The 20183-nt window shown below is 31.9% G+C and overlaps 1 protein-coding gene across 1 annotated transcript in view; it reads right to left on the bottom strand.

The window, feature by feature from the left end:
• LOC148950162 (uncharacterized) overlaps positions 1-5985 on the bottom strand; it is a 54043-nt gene extending 48058 nt beyond the window's left edge. The window contains exon 1 of the mRNA XM_089092186.1: positions 5851-5985. The gene's annotated coding sequence lies outside the window, so the exon portion shown is untranslated. The remainder of the gene's footprint in view (positions 1-5850) is intronic.
• Positions 5986-20183: the final 14198 nt, after the last annotated feature.

Here is a 20183-nt window from a genome sequence, read left to right as displayed (position 1 = left end):
AATGTCACTATAAAAAATAATGGTAGCCCACTAGCCCCAGCTTTTCCACTTGAGAAATGACACCAAAAGTGCCATTTTTAGTGCCATTTGGAACTTTCTGATAGTTGAATTTATGGGAAAGACGTAAGTATGATCAATGTTTCTTATATGAGTTATTAGAAATCTGCCTAGATACCTGCGATATCAATACGCCCAATAACAATACGCCAATATCGATATGTCCGGTACTGACACAGTGTGCAGTGTGCAGAAAAGGCTGCAGAGTGTGCAGCCCTTTCCCAAGGGACCAAGGAGGGTCATATCATCACGAAGACGAAAGATATTTGACTCTTGAACCATATTTAACAAAATGCCTATCTGAAAATTGTGTTTGGATGACTTTGGGGGGGGGGGGGGGGCGGGTTATATAATTATTACGATGGTACCGTTTTATGCTTCCAAGTTTTTCCACTTAAGAAGTGGCACCAAAAGTTCTGTTTTTAGTGCTATATCGCACTTACGGATGGTAGAATTGATAAAAGCGCGTAGATATGAGGAATAGCTTTAAAATGCGCCATTAAACACCTCTCTAAAAAGTTCTCATAGCCCATGTGCTGCAGCTTTTGCACTTTAGACATGTCACCAAAAGTGCCATTTGGCACTTGCAAATGGTGGAAATTGTAAAAAGAACGTAGACATGAGTGATATTAGCTATTAAATATCGGTGTGCAATGTTTTGGTAGCCCGACAGCCCCAACCTTTGAGAAATGGCAGAAAAAGTGCCAATTTCAGTGCCATGTGCACTTGAAGAGTATACGGGAAGAGTTTTTAGAAATCTACAGATAATGGTTTTAGACCATACCGTAATTGTTACAATGATACCTTTTTATACTTCGAAGCATTTCACCTTAAGAAATGGGACAAAGGGGTCCGTTTTTTTGTGCTATTTGGCACTTACGGATGGCAAAACTGATTAAAAGTACGTAGATACGAACAATAGCTTTCAAATCAGCCATTAAATATCTCTCTAAGAAGTTCTGGCAGCCAGCTAGCCCCTAGCTTTTCCGCTTGAGACATGGCATCAATAGTGCCATTTATAGTGCCATTTAGCACTTGCAGGTGGTGGAGTTTATAAAGAAAATGTAGATATGAGAAATAGCTTTTATGCGAGCTATTAAACATCTGTCTTTTGTAGCCCGCTAGCCCCACCCCTTGAGAAACGGCACAGAATGTGCCATTTTTTGCCAAATAGCACTTGCAGATAGTGGAATTTTATGAAAAGCACGTAGATGTGATAAATAGCTTTTGAATGAGCAATTAAGCGTCTCTCTATGATGTTCTGGTTAACCTCTAGCCCTGGAAAAAAAGAAAGAAAAAAGGGAGACAGATCACTGCTACCCATGCAAAAATGTGATTTCCCTGGTTGTTCAAGGTTGGAGACTATTATTTCCCTGAAAAAGGGTTTAAACTATGCTGATTCCAATGGTACACTTTTCATTTTGATCTGACGTCATTTTTAAGGGGTTTTACTAAAACCCCTTAAACCCCTTAACCCCGTTTTAGACTTTTTTGAAATTACCATAAATTTCTTTTCGCAATAAACTTCTATTTCTAATATAAACGGAACTAAAAATTACAATTCCTGAATCAGTGTCAGATGGCAATTATTTTCACTAAGTTTTTTTTCTAAACACATTTTTTAACTTTTGGTTACTATCGGCTGTTGTTCGCTCTTTACTAGGTTGCAGCTACCGTTGCAACCATGATGTACTTGGTTTTGTGCCAAATCTTGTCGGTGTCGAAGATTACGGCGCCGCTGTTCTTCCAATGTAATATTTTTTTTCTCCACTCTGATGTTTGACACGTTCTGATTCTTGATGTCTCTTGTCATCTAGCCTAATATTTCTTTCCTCTTCACTTTGATTTTGTACACATTCTGATTCTCAGTGTCTCATATCTTTTAACCTAATATTTCTTTCTTCTTCACTCGGATTTTTGACACTTTCTGATTCTCGGTGTCTCATGTTTCCAACTTAATATTGCTTTCATGTCTCATGTCTTCTAACCAAACGTGTCTTTGACCTTCATTTAGAATTTTGATTGCTTCAGATAATTTAGCAATGTCCTTTGCTTTAGCTGCCCGTATTGGTCTTGCCGCAATCAGTGGTCCAAGCTGTTGATTTGTTAAATGTTCATGTGATGGGACAAAAACTTTTTTTTTTCCAAGGAATTATCATTTATGATACTAGTAAATTTTGCTTTTCTGGGTCTACCTCTAGATAAGTTTTTCATAGGATATGTCTTTTCATACGCAGTCTTTTCAAAGATATTTGATTATTGAAGCAAGTCGGGTTTTTGACACCGATTGTCTACTAAGCTTTAAACTTTTTTTTTTTTTTAAGATTTTTGAATTGTTGTAATCCCTTGTTAAAATACATTCAAATATTTTTGCAAATACCAGTTTTTTGCTTTTTTAAGCAATTAAATGTATAATTCTCCATGCATAGAAATCTTCAATTTTTCCACATTAAGTGTGACAAGGGTGACAGCGTCATTGCAATACTGATGTATACAAAAATGACGTCACCGACATGCATCTTTTTTCAAAATTAAGGCTTTTACCGAGCTTTTTCGAACTTATGACCTATCTAGATTGTTCTTTACGGCCAAAAAATCCCAGAATACGAATTATTATTATATATTTATAAATAAAAAAACTATTTTTTTTTAACTGAAAGTAAGGCGCAACATTAAAACTTAAAACGAACAGAAATTATTCCGTATATGGAAGGGGCTGTCCCCTCCTCAACGCCTCGCTCTTGATGCTAAAGTTTTTTATTATTTTAAAAAATAAAGTTGTGTGACAGAGTCAAACTTTAGCGTAAAGAGCGAGGTGTTGAGGAGGGGACAGGCCCTTGCATACACGGAATAATTTCTGTTCGTTTTAAGTTTTAATGGCGCTCCTTACTTTCAGTTAAAAAAAACTTGTTTTTTTTATTTAATATCTGAGCGTTTTTGAATTAATGCAGCTTTGATTTTGGCTCACCATACATGAATAATTATAATGAAATTTTCATATTAATTTTACTTGTTTTGGCTAAATGGCTTTCTCGAAATTTTGTTCTGACGTAACTTACGAATTAACTTACGTAACGAATTTCAATATTTGTATGTTTTTATTACGTATATTAGGGAGTTTACCCCTAGTAAATACCTCGCTCTTTACGCTAAAGTTCGAATTTTTTTTCGAAACACAAACCCGTGAATCACAAAGGCCGGTTAATTAGAATAGATAGCTCTTTTGAAAGTACTAAAAAAAACTTTACCGTAAAGGGCGAGGTATTGTTTTAGGGGCGAACCCCCTCATATACGTAACAATTTCTGTTCGTTTTAAGTTTTAATGTTGCTCCTTACTTTCAGTTGAAAAATTGTTTTTTTTTTTTTTATTTAATTCCTAATCGTTTTTTATATAATGCTGGGAAATCCGGCACCCCCTTCATAGAAATGTCCCTTCCCCCAAAGAAACATCCTCCATGATAAGATCCTCCCCATAACCCCCTCCTCTGACCCCCCACCAGAAAAAATCCCTCCTGTGAAACGTCTGTATACTTCGCATTAACCAATACTGTATGTAAACAATGGGCAAAGTTCATAACTTACAGCCCTTCCCCTGGGAACTGTGGGGGATTAAGTCATCCACAAAGACATATTTATCAGATTTTTGACTAATCTGAACATAATGGCTATCTTAAAATTTTGATTGGCTGACTTTGGTAAAAAATGAGCGTGGGAGGGGGCCAAGCTGCCCTCTAATATTTTGTCATTGAAAAAGAACACTTGAACTTTTTAATTTCCGATCAGATGAGCCCTCTCACGATATTCTAGGACAACTGGATCGCTATGATAACCCCTGGGAAAAAAAAAGACAAAAAAAAACAAACAAACAAATAAACACGCATCCGTGATCTTTCTTCTGGCAAAAAATACAAAATTCCACGTTTTTGCAGATAGGAGCTTGAAACCTCTACAATAGGGTTCTTTGATACACTGAATCTAATAGTGTGATCATTAAGGTTCTATGACTTTTAGGGGTTGTTTCCCCCTTTTTTCGAAAATAAGGCAAATTTTCTCAGGCGTAACTTTTGATAGGTAAGAATAAACTTATTAAAACTTATATATTTGAAATCGAAATGAAATTTTAATTCTATTGATGTACCTATTGGTATCAAAATTTTGGTTTTTAGAGTTTTGGTTACTATTGAGCCGGGTCGCTCCTTACATACAGTTTCTTTACCACGGACCGTTTGATAAAATATTATCTATATACAGTGGTTAATACTATGTCTTAGTGTCTATTTCCGTATTCATTATACAGACGGCAAAACATGTTTTCCTATCTGCAGGATGACATTTTAGCCTTCGGCAGGGGGGGGGGGGAGGGGCGTATGAGGCATACTTATTTGTGATGGGAATTTAATGACATAAAACATTTTTGGCAATTAATATCAATGATTGTACTTTCAACATGGTTAAATGGCCTCGAAAAAAAAATCTTTGAGGAAAACCCCCTCCGAAAAAAAATCCTGGGTACGGCCTTGCATCTAGGTGTACCCAGTATTTCCGGGGGTGAGGATGTGTTTCGATCTTCCCTCGAAATCTTGATATTTTTACAATTTCGTCCGGTTCGTATATTTTTCTAGCAATTTGACCCGCCTCCTGAACTGTTGACCCGCCACCCTCCACTAATAAATGTTTGTATGAGTGCAAAAATTTAGAGTACTTTTGTTTAATAAAACAACACAGTCCTTCTCTTGGTAAAACTACGCCACACAATTTCCTTCTAGTTTGTTGACTACCTTTCAAAAAAAAAAAGAGATTCGACAAAGAAAAGGCTGTCTTTCTAAGCACTGTGCAATCAGGGCTTGAGCATAAACTATTGCATACTTTAATGGGGAGCTACTAGCACCAATTCTTGTAAATGAAGGGGGAGGCAAAATACATTTTTTTAAATCTAGGGGGAAGGCTTTTCAATTTTTTTTCTACGAAAATACCAAAACTAAGATAACTTTCGAAGACTAGGGTGCATATACGATCCTGCCCTTCCCCTCCAATGAGGGATATTGCACAGAACTAGGAAAGAAAAACGAATCTCAATCACAAACTTCTATATTTCACATGGTTAATATATTCTATGCTCATTGTAAAACATGCACAAGTCTTAAGCCGACTTTTAAGAAAAACATACGTTTGTGCTAGGCGCGCACCCATTGGAGATAGTTTGGTCCCCAACAAAATATTAAGATTTTCCCAATACTTACTGGTACTTATGTATTATACCGCCACAATCAAGTTTACGCTGAGTAAAACTCCAGAACAAACCGGTCTTATCTGTCTGTATTAGGAAACAATTAGCTTACACGCAGTGGAACACAAGTGGCGGGTGACAGAATACATTGGAATTATATAATATGGGATGGACTATATATTTGCACATTAGAGGTTGGAGGTTAGGTTACCTCCCACCCCCTAATGTACAGACATAAAGCCCAAAGTTATTTCTAGAGTACTATATTTTTATCGTGTTTTGGTATTTTTTTTTAGGATTAACCAAATTTCAGTTATTGAGTGTTGGCGGTATACTACATAAGTACCAGTTTCCTATCTGTTCCATATAACTCACGCTCGCCTAATGTCTATTCCCCCTGCTTTCCCATATACGTTATCTTCATCTTGGTTGCATCAATAGCTGCAATTTGGCAAGGAACGAACAACGGCCCATAGTAACTAAAATAGGAAATAACTCCTACATACTAATAAAAATCAAAATATGATCGAGTATGACCAAAAGCCCATTAAATTAACCTAACTCACCTTTCGAATGTTATCTAGGATGAGAAAAGTTTTCACCCTTATCTTAATTATGGTATGTTGCTCCTGATATTATCACCGTTACTTTGTCACTTTTACTAACTCGTGTTCCATATATTCTCATGGGAAAAAACGAAAGTAAATTTGTCCATTGTTTTGGCGATTTCTCTGACTAGCGTAGCGTCTTTTGGTGGTCGAGTAAAAAACCAGTTATAATTATCCATTACAACTTCAGGTGATGGTATTTCTCAATTTAGCTCATTCTTTATCTTGTCACTTTCACATGGTAATTGTACTCCACGCAAACAACGATTGTCTTTTGAATAACTTCCCAGTGGATAATGTTCCCTAGGGGAGCATTTTGGGCCCGGGCATCTGCTAGTTTTAGGGGTGGGAGGACAACAACTAAATTACTTTATGAAACCATTATATTAAATTTGGTGGGTAGCAACTGAATAATTAAACTTATTTGTGTTGGAAGAAACAAGACCCTTCTCACGACCTCTGCTTCACTTCTTTAGATTTTCGGGGGGATCTACCGAGGTCCAGACTAATAAGAAACTAACGAGCATACCGAAACGTCTGAATTCTATAAAATATTGGTTTGTGGTCATAATTTATTTTTATATTGGAATCACCGTAGCCGAATACTTCTTATCAAACAGTTCGTGGTAACGAACTGTAAGTAAGGAGCGACCCGTCTCAATGGTAACCGAAACACTAAAAAACGGAATTTTGATACCAATAGATACATCAAAAGAAGCAAATTTTAAAGCTGATTTCAAATATATAAGTTTCATCAAATTTAGTCTTTTCCATCAAAAGTTACGCGCCTGAGAAAATTTGGCTGATTTTAGAAAAAAGGGGGAAAGACACCGTAAAAATTATAGAACCTTAATGAAAATCACACCATCATATTCAGCGTATATTAGAACCCTACTGTAAATGTTTCAAGCTCCTATCTACAAAAATATGGAATTTTGCATTGTTTGCCAGAAGAAAGATCACAGATGCGTGTTTATTTGTTTTCGTTTTTTTTTCAGGGGTGATCTTATCGACCCAGTTATCCTAGAATATCGTGGGAGGGCTCATTCGAACGAAAATTAAAAGTTCTAGTGCCCTTTTTAAGTAACCCAAAAATTGGAGGGCAACTAGGCCCCCTCTCACGGTCATTTTTTCCCTAAAGTCACCCGATCAAAATTTTGAGATAGCCATTTTGTTCAGCATGGTCGAAAATATGATAACTATGTCTTTTAGGATGACTTAATCCCCCGAAGTCCCCGGGGGGATGGCTGAAAGCTATGAACTTTACCCAATGTTAACATATAGTATTGGTTATTGGGAAGTATACAGACGTTTTCAGGGGGAATTTTTTCTGGTAGGTGGGGGAGGGGTGTCGGTGGGTATATGGGAGGATATTTCCACGAAGGAAGTTTTCATGGGGGAAGGGACATTGCTATGTCCCTTAAAGAAAAGATCAGACATTAAAAAAAAACAAGTTTTTAAACTGAAAGTAAGGAGCAACATCAAAACTTAAAAGGAACAGAAAATATTACGTATATGATTGGGTTCACCCCCTAGTCAATACCTCGCTCTTTAAGCCAAGGATTTCTTAATACGTTCAAAAGAGCTATTTATTCTAATTAACGGCCTTTGTGATTAATAGGTCATTTTTAAAGAAATGGAACAAAATTCAAATTTAGCTTGAAGAGCGAAGTATTGACTAAGGGGAGAACCTCCTAATGTAAATATTAAAAATATGTGAATATAGAAGTTCGTTACGTAAGTTAATTCGTAAGTTATTATATTTATTACTAATTAAAACGTCCGTAAATAAAATTAAACAAGTTTCGAGATAGCCATTTAACCAAATAAAAGTAAAATTAATATGCAAATTTTGTTTTAATTATTCATGTACGGTGAGCCAAAATCAAAACAGAATTAATTCAAAAACGTTCAAAAATTCAATAGAAAAAACAAGTTTTTTAGCTGAAAGTAAGGAACGACGTTAAAATTTAAAACTAACAGAAATTATTCCGTATATGAAAGGGACTGTCCCCTCCTCAACGCCTCGCTCTTTACGCTAAAGTTCGACTTTCTAACAACTCTATTTTTTTTAAACAATAAAGACAGCCCTTTCATATACAGAATAATTTCTGTTCGTTTCAAGTTTTAACGTCGTCCCATACTTTCAGTTAAAAAAAACTTGTTTTTTAAAAACTTGTTAATATTAGGAAAATTAAAGTCTCCCTTCTTGTTCAACAAAGAAAATCACTTTTTTGCATTGGAAGCGGTGCTGTGTCTCGTTTATTTCTTTGCTGTTAGTGGGGCATCGCAATATCATAGACTGGTGTTTAAGGGCTGATTCTAAAGCTTATTTCTACGTATAGTGTCGTTCGTAAGTAAAAACGATATATATAATATTAAAATAAAATACAATTTTGACAAAAACTATATCTTCATATACAAAATAGCCTAACACACATTTTCACGCATGCACACACATTTGTGCAGATATGTTTGCTTTTAACAACTTGATGCTGCAATGAGTTGTCCACCAAAAAAACTTTAAGAAATCGAATTTCCATAACAACATATACGTAAACAGAATTTAGCTTTTAAGAGTATTTCAATTATCTAAGTTCGTTAATTCTAATTTTTGAACTAATTAATAGCATAAAGAAAAGTGTATAATTTTGTAAAAAGTTTGAACTTCCCTAAAAGGACATGCAATTTTTGACAAAAATTATACCGTCAAACTCAGCACGTCTGAAAATTCTAAAGCAGATGTTTAAGCCTCTACCAACATTTATAGGGAAATTTTTATTTTTTCCGAAAAAGATGATAAGAGATTCACGTTTTTTTTTGTTCTTTTCCTCGGAGATATATATTGTTGTACCATTTGTGATAAATATCAAAAGATTGTTTATTTAAACGGAAGTTTAAAGTTCCTTTTTTCTTTTGTAAGAACAAAAGAGATAGCGCAGCTATTAAGTCATACTTTCTGCTATTATAAGGCGCAAAATGAAAATTGTGGTCTAAACAGGAGCAAAGTACAATCAAGTGTTGATTGTAATGATGCAAAATTGTGAGGGGTGTAAACTTTTTTTTTCTTTTCTCTTTTTCTTCGGAGATGAATATTATTGTACCCATTGTGGTAAAATATAAAAAATTGCTAATCTAAACGGAAATAAAAAGTTCTTGTATTATTTCTAATGAACCAAAGAGATAGCACAATTGCATAGCCTACTTTCTGCCATTTATGGCTGAAAATGACAATTGCGGTCTGAAGAAAACCAAAATACAATCAACTGGAAACTCGAGATGCATAATCAATTCAAAATTACAGGTAAACTGAATATATAACCAGTCAGTAGCAGGGGGGGGGGGCAATATTCCGGATTTTACGCCCGAGACTCAAGGACTATAGCTTAAACATCATTGCATATACCCTAAACTTCATTACTATAATACAGACGAAACATCTCATTAGCATGCTAAAGAGGATACAACACTAGCATATTCAAACGGGGAAATAATATATATATAGTCATGAGAGTAGTGTCTTATATAAAGGTCCGAAACTTACGCCTGAGGCATGGATATGTGTGCAGTCTAACCGGTACATTGAGTTACCACGGTCATTCACCTATTAATACAGACGGTATATGCCTTACCAGACGGGTTTCTGAGGCAACACCAATCCTACGCCTGAGGCATGGATACGTGTGCATTTCCACACCCATACGCCTTACCAGGGTGCAGTCATCTATTGATTCTACGAGTGATTTCTTAATATGACTACTTGTATATGCCATGGCAGACAGGTTTCTGACTCGACAGTCAAGTCAGTCAGATTTCACTCATAATATATACGACCTGCACACCTTTTAAAGTAAGTTCATTATCCCACCCAAAAATAAAATAAGAAAAAAAACCGGTTTCTCCTGTTGAGGTGTTAATATATTCGGTTTTTTGACTATATTAAATAAAAAAAACAAGTTTTTTTAACTGAAAGTAAGGAACGACGTTAAAACTTAAAACGAACAGAAATTATTCCGTATATGAAGGGGGCTGTCCCCTCCTCAACGCCTCGCTCTTTACGCTAAAGTTTTTTTATTGTTTAAAAAAATAGAGTTGTGAGAAAGTCAAACTTTAGCGTAAAGAGCGAGGCGTTGAGGAGGGGACAGCCCCCTTCATATACGGAATAATTTCTGTTCGTTTTAAGTTTTAACGTCGTTCCTTACTTTCAGTTAAAAAAACTTGTTTTTTTTATTTAATTTTTGAACGTTTTTGAATTAATGCAGGTTTTGATTTTGGCTCACCGTACATGAATAATTAAAACAAAATTTGCATATTATATTTGGTTAAATGGCTTTCTCGAAACTTGTTTAATTTTATTTACGAACGTTTTTATTAGTAATATATATACGTAACTTAGAATTAACTTACGTAACGAACTTCTATATTCATATATTTTTAACACTTATGTTAGGGGGTTCGCCCCCTAGTCAATACCCTGCTCTTTAAACTATAGTTCGAATTTTTTTTCCAGTTCTTTAAAAATGACCTCTTAATCACAATCAGTTGATCAGTTGAAAAACTTGTTTTTTTTATTTAATTCCTGATCTTTTTCTTTAATAATGCTGGGAAATCCGGCCCCCCCTTCATCGCAATGTCCCTTCCCCCATGAAACCGTCCGTCCTAGACCGATCCTTACATATAGCCCCCGACCCTCTCCTGCCCCCACCGACCCGAAAACATCTCCTCTGAAACAGTCTGTATACTGCCCACTAACCAAGCCTATATGTTAACAGGGAGTAAAGGTCATAACTTTCAGCCCTCCCCCTGGGGACTTTGGGGGATCAAGTCATCCTAAAAGACATTTTTATCATATTTTCGACCATGCTGAACAAAATGGCTATCTCAAAATTTTGATTGGATTACTTTGGGAAAAAAATGAGTGTCGGAAAGGGACGAATTACCCTTCATTTTTTTTGGTCCCTTAAAAATAGCAATAGAAATTTTTATTTCCAATCCAATGAGCCCTCTCGCGATCTTCTAGGACCACTGGGTTGATACGATCATCCCTGGGAAAAAAAAAACAAACAAACAAACAAACAAACAAACAAACAAATAAACACGCATCCGTGATCTTTCTTCTGGCAAAAAATGCAAACGTCCACATTTTTGTAGATAGGAGCTTGAAACCTCTACAGTAGGGTTCTCTGAGACGCTGAATATGATGGGGTGATTTTCAGTAAGATTCTATAACTTTTAGGGGGTGTGTCCCCCTTTTTTTGAAAATCAGCCAAATTTTCTCAGGCGCGTAACTTTTGATGGGTGGCACTAAACTTGATGAAAATTATATATTTGAAATCAGCATTGAAATCTGATTATTTTGATGTATCTATTGGTATCAAAAACCCTTTTTCTAGAGTTTCGGTTACAATTTAGCCGGGTCGCTACTTACTTAAAGTTCGTTAACACGAACTTTTTGAAAATACAGATCCAAATTAGAATTTTGTTCAGTTTGAAAAGCTAACTTCAAGGATGTATGGTGTTTTCGGTTGTGAATTGATTGGTTTGAAGAAGTCAGCTTGTGGGGTGAATTTTGAATGTGCGTTTGTATTGCTGACTACAGATCGTAGAGAAGTCTCTTGTTATCACTGGCATATCAACTAAAATATGTAGGCTTACAATGGAGACATGTGGCGCATTACATTATGCGTTATAAGCAAACTAGGTTTATATGCTAGAGTGATAACCCCATTCTACGATGGAGGGAAGGATCTATCCGTAGTGCAAGAGGAAGTCAGTGAAATTTGCAGCTTTTTCGGGGTTGAATCACTCTGCGTAAAGGGTAATGTACCCACTGATAAACTTTTAATCGACAAATGCAAATCTGATATACCAATATTCAACTTGGAAAATTTTAATTGTGAGGTATTTCCGGGTAAAATACACAACCAAGAGGACGAGATTCTATTTTTTAGCAGATGGGTGCCAATAAATATTCCTTCTCAGAATATATGTATAAGATATCCCAGGAAGAAGAAGAACAACAAAATCCCTGATATTGATTGGGATAACACCCAGTGGGTGATGAATGATGATAAATTTTTATAACACCCATCACCCCCATGACTATCCAACGGTCTTTTTAAAGACCTAAGAATCTATAAACACTTCGTAACCATAGTCATATGAATCTTTTCTGTGCCTTGACAGAAAACAAAACATCGCATTGTACTAGTCTGAAATAGTTTTTTTTTACCATGTGAAAAAATTCACAAAGGGTTTGATGCAATAAGCGGTTAATCAGATCAAGCCTCGGTATTAGTTACCAAAACTCCAAAAACTGAATGCTGAAAACTAAGTAGGCACGAAAGATAGTTTAGTTTTAATTCTGTATCCAAATATGTACAGTTTACTAGGTTTTAGACTATTTGTTAAAGTTACAAAAAAAAACCAATCCTCATAAATTAAAGAAACAGGGGAAACACCCCAGTAGAGACTGACTTTCATATCATGAGTTGAAGTACCCTTTTTTAAACATTACAAGATATCATACAGCGACAAAGTGTCGTTTACAACTGGTTTGTGCAGCAAAACAAACGTTTTGGCCTAAATACAACAAAAAAGCAATCAATCATAAAGGCTATGAGAAAGGTAATCAACTTAAAATTATCAAAAAAAGTTTGTTCACAATCTTTTATTTTCTGAAGGCAGGTTGCCACGCGACATTTTTCATATTTGAGCATAAAAGTAGTAAGTTAAAAGTGAAACACTATTATAGGCAATGGTTGGGAAGCTTCATTTAGATTTGATTTTGATGTTGGATAAAAATTCATTTTTATAGAAGCTGCAATAGTTTAAACGAAAAGTAGTAAATGCAATTTAATTTTGATTTTGTAATTCAGTCATTTTTATAGAAACTGCAATAGTTTCACGAGAACTATCTTTTAGCGTATTTTAAGCTTATATACAAAGTATTAAATGCAAATTCATTTTGATTTTGAAATTCGTTCATTTTTATAGAAACTGCAATAGTTTCACGGAAAGCATCTTTCAGGGTTTTTTAAGTTTAAACGAAAAGTATTAAATTCAAATTCATTTTGATTTTGAAATTCAGTCATTTTTAAAGAAACTGCAATAGTTTCACGAGAACCATCTTTTAGCGTATTTTAAGTTTAAATGAAAAGTGTTCGATGAAAATTAATATTGATTTTGAAATTCGTTCATTCTTATAGAAACTGCAATAGTTTCACAGGAAGCACCTTTCAGCGTGTTTTAAGTTTAAAAGAAAGGCATTAAATGGAAAATCATTTTGATTTTGATGTTGGATAAAAATTCAGTCATTTTTATAGAAACTGCAATATTTTAAACGAAAAGTAGTAGATGCAATTTAATTTTGATTTTGTAATTCAGTCATTTTTATAGAAACTGCAATAGTTTCACGAGAACCATCTTTTAGTGTATTTTAATTTTAAATGAAAAGTATTCAATGCAAATTCATTTTGATTTTGAAATTCGTTCATTTTTATAGAAACTGTAATAGTTTCACGGGAAGCATCTTTCACGGTTTTTTAAGTTTAAACGAATAGTATTAAATGCAAATTCATTGTGATTTTGACATTCATTCATTTTTATAGAAACTGCAATAGTTTGACGGGAACCATCTTTTAGCGTATTTTAAGCTTAAATGAAAAGTATTCAATGAAAATTAAATTGATTTTGAAATTCGTTCATTCTTATAGAAACTGCAATAGTTTCATTGGGACCATCTTTTAACGTGTTTTAAGTTTAAATGAAAAGTATTCAATGAAAATTAAATTTGATTTTGAAATTCATTCATTTTTATAGAAACCGCAATAGTTTCACGAGAACCATCTTTTAGCGTATTTTAAGTTTAAATGAAAAGTATTCAATGAAAATTAAATTTGATTTTGAAAATCGTTCATTCTTATAGAAACTGCAATAGTTTCACGGGAACCATCTTTTAGTGTATTTTAAGTTTAAATGAAAAGTATTCAATGAAAATTTAGTTTTATTTTGAAAATCGTTCATTTTTATAGAAACTGCAATAGTTTTACGAGAACCATCTTTTAGCGTATTTTAAGTTTAAATGAAAAGTATTCAATGAAAATTAAATTTGATTTTGAAAATCGTTCATTTTTATAGAAACTGCAATAATTTCACGGGAACTATCTTTTATTGTATTTTAAGCTTAAATGAAAAGTATTCAATGAAAATTAAATTGATTTTGAAATTCATTCATTTTTATAGAAACTGCAATAGTTTCACGAGAACCATCTTTTAGCGTATTTTAAGTTTAAATGAAAAGTATTCAAAGGAAATTAAATTTGATTTTGAAAATCGTTCATTTTTATAGATAATGCAATAGTTTCACGGGAACCATCTTTTAGCGTATTTTAAGCTTAAATGAAAAGTATTCAATGAAAATTAAATTGAATTTTTAATTCATTCATTCTTATAGGAACTGCAATAGTTTCATGGGGACCATCTTTTAGCGTATTTTAAGTTTAAATGAAAAGTATTCAATGAAAATTAAATTTTATTTTGAAATTCATTCATTTTTATAGAAACTGCAATAGTTTCACAGGAATCATCTTTTAGCGTATTTTCAGCTTAAATGAAAAGTATTCAATGAAAATTAAATTTGATTTTGAAAATCGTTCATTTTTATAGAAACTGCAATAATTTCACGGGAACCATCTTTTAGCGTATTTTAAGCTTAAATGAAAAGTATTCAATGAAAAATAAATTGATTTTGAAATTCATTTATTATTATAGAAACTGCAATAGTTTCATGTGGACCATCTTTTAGCGTATTTTAAGTTTAAATGAAAAGTATTAAATGAAAATTAAATTTTATTTTGAAATTCATTCATTCTTTTAGAAACTGCAATAGTTTAATGGGGACCATCTTTTAGCATATTTTAAGTTTATATACAAAGTATTAAATGCAAATTTATTTTGACTTTGAAATTCGTTCATTTTTATGAAAACTGCAATAGTTTCACGAGAACCATCTTTTAGCATATTTTAAGCTTAAATGAAAAGTATTCAATGAAAATTAAATTTGATTTTGAAAATCGTTCATTCTTATAGAAACTGCAATAGTTTCATGGGGACCATGTTTTAGCGTATTTTAAGTTTATATGCAAAGTATTAAATGCAATTTCATTTTTATTTTGAAATTCGTTCATTTTTATAGAAAGTGCAATAGTTTCACGAGAACCGTCTTTTAGCGTATTTTAAGTTTAAATGAAAATATTCAATGAAAATTAAATTTGATTTTGAAATTCGTTCATTTTTATAGAAACTGCAATAGTTTCACGAGAACCGTCTTTTAGCGTATTTGAAGTTTAAATGAAAAGTATTCAATGAAAATTAAATTTGATTTTGAAAATCGTTCATTTTTATAGAAACTTCAATAGTTTCACGAGAACCGTCTTTTAGCGTATTTTAAGTTTAAGTGAAAAGTATTCAATGAAAATTAAATTTGATTTTGAAATTCGTTCATTTTTATAGAAACTGCAATAGTTTCACGGGAAGCATTTTTCAGCTTGTTTTAAGTTTAAAAGAAATGCATTAAATGGAAACTCATTTTGATTTTGAAATTCAGTTATTCTTATAGAAACTGCAATAGTTTCACGGGAAGCATCTTTCAGGGTTTTTTAAGTTTGAACGAAAAGTAGTGAATGCAATTTCATTTTGATTTTGAAATTCATTCATTTTTATAGAAACTGATATAGATTCACGAGAACCATCTTTTAGCGTATTTTAAGTTTATTTGTAAGGTATTAAATGCAAATTCATTTTGATTTTGAAATTCGTTCATTTTTATAGAAACTGCAATAGTTTCACGGGAAACATCTTTCACGGTTTTTTAAGTTTAAACGAAAAGTATTAAATGCAAATTCATTTTGATTTTGAAATTCAGTCATTTTTATAGAAACTGCAATAGTTTCACGAGAACCATCTTTTAGCGTATTTTAAGCTTAAATGAAAAGTATTCAATGAAAATTAAATTTGATTTTGAAATTCATTCATTTATATATAAACTGCAATAGTTTCATGGGGACTATCTTTTAGCGTATTTTAAGTTTATATGCAAAGTATTAAATGCAATTTCATTTTGATTTTGAAATTCGTTCATTTTTATAGAAACTGCAATAGTTTCACGGGAAGCATTTTTCAGCTTGTTTTAAGTTTAAAAGAAAAGCATTAAATGGAAACTCATTTTGATTTTGAAATTCAGTTATTCTTATAGAAACTGCAATAGTTTCACGGGAAGCATCTTTCAGGGTTTTTTAAGTTTGAACGAAAAGTAGTGAATGCAATTTCATTTTGATTTTGAAATTCGTTCATTTTTATAGAAACTGCAATAGTTTCACGGGAAGCATTTTTCAGCTTGTTTTAAGTTTAAAAGAAAAGCATTAAATGGAAACTCATTTTGATTTTGAAATTCAGTTATTCTTATAGAAACTGCAATAGTTTCACGGGAAGCATCTTTCAGGGTTTTTTAAGTTATAACGAAAAGTAGTGAATGCAATTTCATTTTGATTTTGAAATTCATTCATTTTTATAGAAACTGATATAGCTTCACGAGAACCATCTTTTAGCGTATTTTAAGTTTATTTGTAATGTATTAAATGAAAATTCATTTTGATTTTGAAATTCGTTCATTTTTATAGAAACTGCAATAGTTTCACGGGAAACATCTTTCACGGTATTTTAAGTTTAAACGAAAAGTATTAAATGCAAATTCATTTTGATTTTGAAATTCATTCATTCTTATAGAAACTGCAATAATTTCATGGGGACCATCTTTTAGCGTATTTTAAGCTTAAATGAAAAGTATTCAATGAAAATTAAATTTGATTTTGAAATTCATTCATTTTTATAGAAACTGTAATAGTTTCACGGGAACTATCTTTTAGCGTATTTTAAGTTTATATGAAAAGTATTAAATGCAAATTCATTTTGATTTTGAAATTCAGTCATTTTTATACAAACTGCAATAGTTTCACGAGAACCATCTTATAGCGCATTTTAAGTTTATATGCAAAGTATTAAATACAAATTCATTTTGATTTTGAAATTCGTTCATTTTTATAGAAACTGCAATAGTTTCACGGGAAGTATATTTCAGCGTGTTTTAAGTTTAAAGAAATGCATTAAATGAAAACTCATTTTGATTTTGACGTTGGATAAAAATTCAGTCATTTTTATATAAACTGCAATAGTTTCACGGGAAGCATCTTTCAGGATTTTTCAAGTTTGAACGAAAAGTAGTAAATGCAATTTCATTTTGATTTTGAAATTCATTCATTTTTATAGAAACTGCAATAGTTTCACGAGAACCATCTTTTAGCGTATTTTAAGTTTAAATGAAAAGTATTAAATGCAAATTCATTTTGATTTTGAAATTCATTCATTTTTATAGAAACTGCAATTGTTTCACGAGAACCTTCTTTTAGCGTATTTTAAGTTTAAATGCAAAGTATTAAATACAAATTCATTTTGATTTTGAAATTCGTTCATTTTTATAGAAACTGCAATAGTTTCACAAGAACCATCTTTCAGCGTGTTTTAAGTTTAAAGAAATGCATTAAATGAAAACTCATTTTGATTTTGACGTTGGATAAAAATTCAGTCATTTTTATATAAACTGCAATAGTTTCACGGGAAGCATCTTTCAGGATTTTTCAAGTTTGAACGAAAAGTAGTAAATGCAATTTCATTTTGATTTTGAAATTCATTCATTTTTATAGAAACTGCAATAGTTTCACGGGAAGCATATTTCAGCGTGTTTTAAGTTTAAAAGAAAAGCATTAAATGGAAACTCAGTTTGATTTTGAATTTGGATAAAAATTCAGTCATTTTTATATAAACTGCAATAGTTTCACGGGAAGCCTCTTTCAGGATTTTTCAAGTTTGAACGAAAAGTAGTAAATGCAATTTCATTTTGATTTTGAAATTCATTCATTTTTATAGAAACTGCAATAGTTTCACGGGAAGCATATTTCAGCGTGTTTTAAGTTTAAAAGAAAAGCATTAAATGGAAACTCATTTTGATTTTGACGTTGGATAAAAATTCAGTCATTTTTATATAAACTGCAATAGTTTCACGGGAAGCATCTTTCAGGATTTTTCAAGTTTGAACGAAAAGTAGTAAATGCAATTTCATTTTGATTTTGAAATTCATTCATTTTTATAGAAACTGCAATAGTTTCACGGGAAGCATATTTCAGCGTGTTTTAAGTTTAAAGAAATGCATTAAATGAAAACTCATTTTGATTTTGACGTTGGATAAAAATTCAGTCATTTTCATATAAACTGCAATAGTTTCACGGGAAGCATCTTTCAGGATTTTTCAAGTTTGAACGAAAAGTAGTAAATGCAATTTCATTTTGATTTTTAAATTCATTCATTTTTATAGAAACTGCAATAGTTTCACGGGAAGCATATTTCAGCGTGTTTTAAGTTTAAAGAAATGCATTAAATGAAAACTCATTTTGATTTTGACGTTGGATAAAAATTCAGTCATTTTTATATAAACTGCAATAGTTTCACGGGAAGCATCTTTCAGGATTTTTCAAGTTTGAACGAAAAGTAGTAAATACAATTTCATTTTGATTTTGAAATTCATTAATTTTTATAGAAACTGCAATAGTTTCACGGGAAGCATATTTCAGCGTGTTTTAAGTTTAAAGAAATGCATTAAATGAAAACTCATTTTGATTTTGACGTTGGATAAAAATTCGGTCATTTTTATATAAACTGCAATAGTTTCACGGGAAGCATCTTTCAGGATTTTTCAAGTTTGAACGAAAAGTAGTAAATGCAATTTCATTTTGATTTTGAAATTCATTCATTTTTATAGAAACTGCAATAGTTTCACGGGAAGCATATTTTAGCGTGTTTTAAGTTTAAAGAAATGCATTAAATGAAAACTCATTTTGATTTTGACGTTGGATAAAAATTCAGTCATTTTTATATAAACTGCAATAGTTTCACGGGAAGCATCTTTCAGGATTTTTCAAGTTTGAACGAAAAGTAGTAAATACAATTTCATTTTGATTTTGAAATTCATTCATTTTTATAGAAACTGCAATAGTTTCACGGGAAGCATATTTCAGCGTGTTTTAAGTTTAAAAGAAAAGCATTAAATGGAAACTCATTTTGATTTTGACGTTGGATAAAAATTCAGTCATTTTTATAGAAACTGCAATAGTTTCACGAGAACCATCTTTTAGCGTATTTTAAGTTTAAATGCAAAGTATTCAATGAAAATTCATTTTGATTTTGAAATACGTTCATTTTTATAGAAGCTGCAATAGTTTCACGGGAAGTATCTTTCAGCGTATTTTAAGTTTAAAAGAAAAGCATTAAATGGAAACTCATTTTGATTTTGATGTTGGACAAAAATTCAGTCATGTTTATAGAAACTGCAATAGTTTAAACGAAAAGTAGTAAATGCAATTTCATTTTGATTTTGTAATTCAGTCATTTTTATAGAAACTGCAATAGTTTCACGAGAACCATCTTTTAGCGTATTTTAAGTTTAAATGAAAAGTATTCAATGCAAATTCATTTTGATTTTGAAATTCGTTCATTTTTATAGAAACTGCAATAGTTTCACGAGAAGCATCTTTTAGCGTATTTTAAGTTTAAATGAAAATATTCAATGAAAATTAAATTTGATTTTGAAAATCGTTCATTCTTATAGAAACTGCAATAGTTTCATGGGGACCATGTTTTAGCGTATTTTAAGTTTATATGCAAAGTATTAAATGCAATTTCATTTTTATTTTGAAATTCGTTCATTTTTATAGAAAGTGCAATAGTTTCACGAGAACCGTCTTTTAGCGTATTTTAAGTTTAAATGAAAATATTAAATTAAAATTAAATTTGATTTTGAAAATCGTTCATTTTTATAGAAACTGCAATAGTTTCACGAGAACCGTCTTTTAGCGTATTTGAAGTTTAAATGAAAAGTATTCAATGAAAATTAAATTTGATTTTGAAAATCGTTCATTTTTATAGAAACTTCAATAGTTTCACGAGAACCGTCTTTTAGCGTATTTTAAGTTTAAGTGAAAAGTATTCAATGAAAATTAAATTTGATTTTGAAATTCGTTCATTTTTATAGAAACTGCAATAGTTTCACGGGAAGCATTTTTCAGCTTGTTTTAAGTTTAAAAGAAATGCATTAAATGGAAACTCATTTTGATTTTGAAATTCAGTTATTCTTATAGAAACTGCAATAGTTTCACGGGAAGCATCTTTCAGGGTTTTTTAAG

The sequence above is a fragment of the Artemia sp. Qi Xiang Cuo genome, chromosome 7 (assembly GCF_049724085.1).
Source record: "Artemia sp. Qi Xiang Cuo chromosome 7, ASM4972408v1, whole genome shotgun sequence".
Classification (NCBI taxonomy): Eukaryota; Metazoa; Arthropoda; class Branchiopoda; order Anostraca; family Artemiidae; genus Artemia; species Artemia sp. Qi Xiang Cuo.
This window is presented reverse-complemented; position numbering and strand designations above follow the sequence as displayed.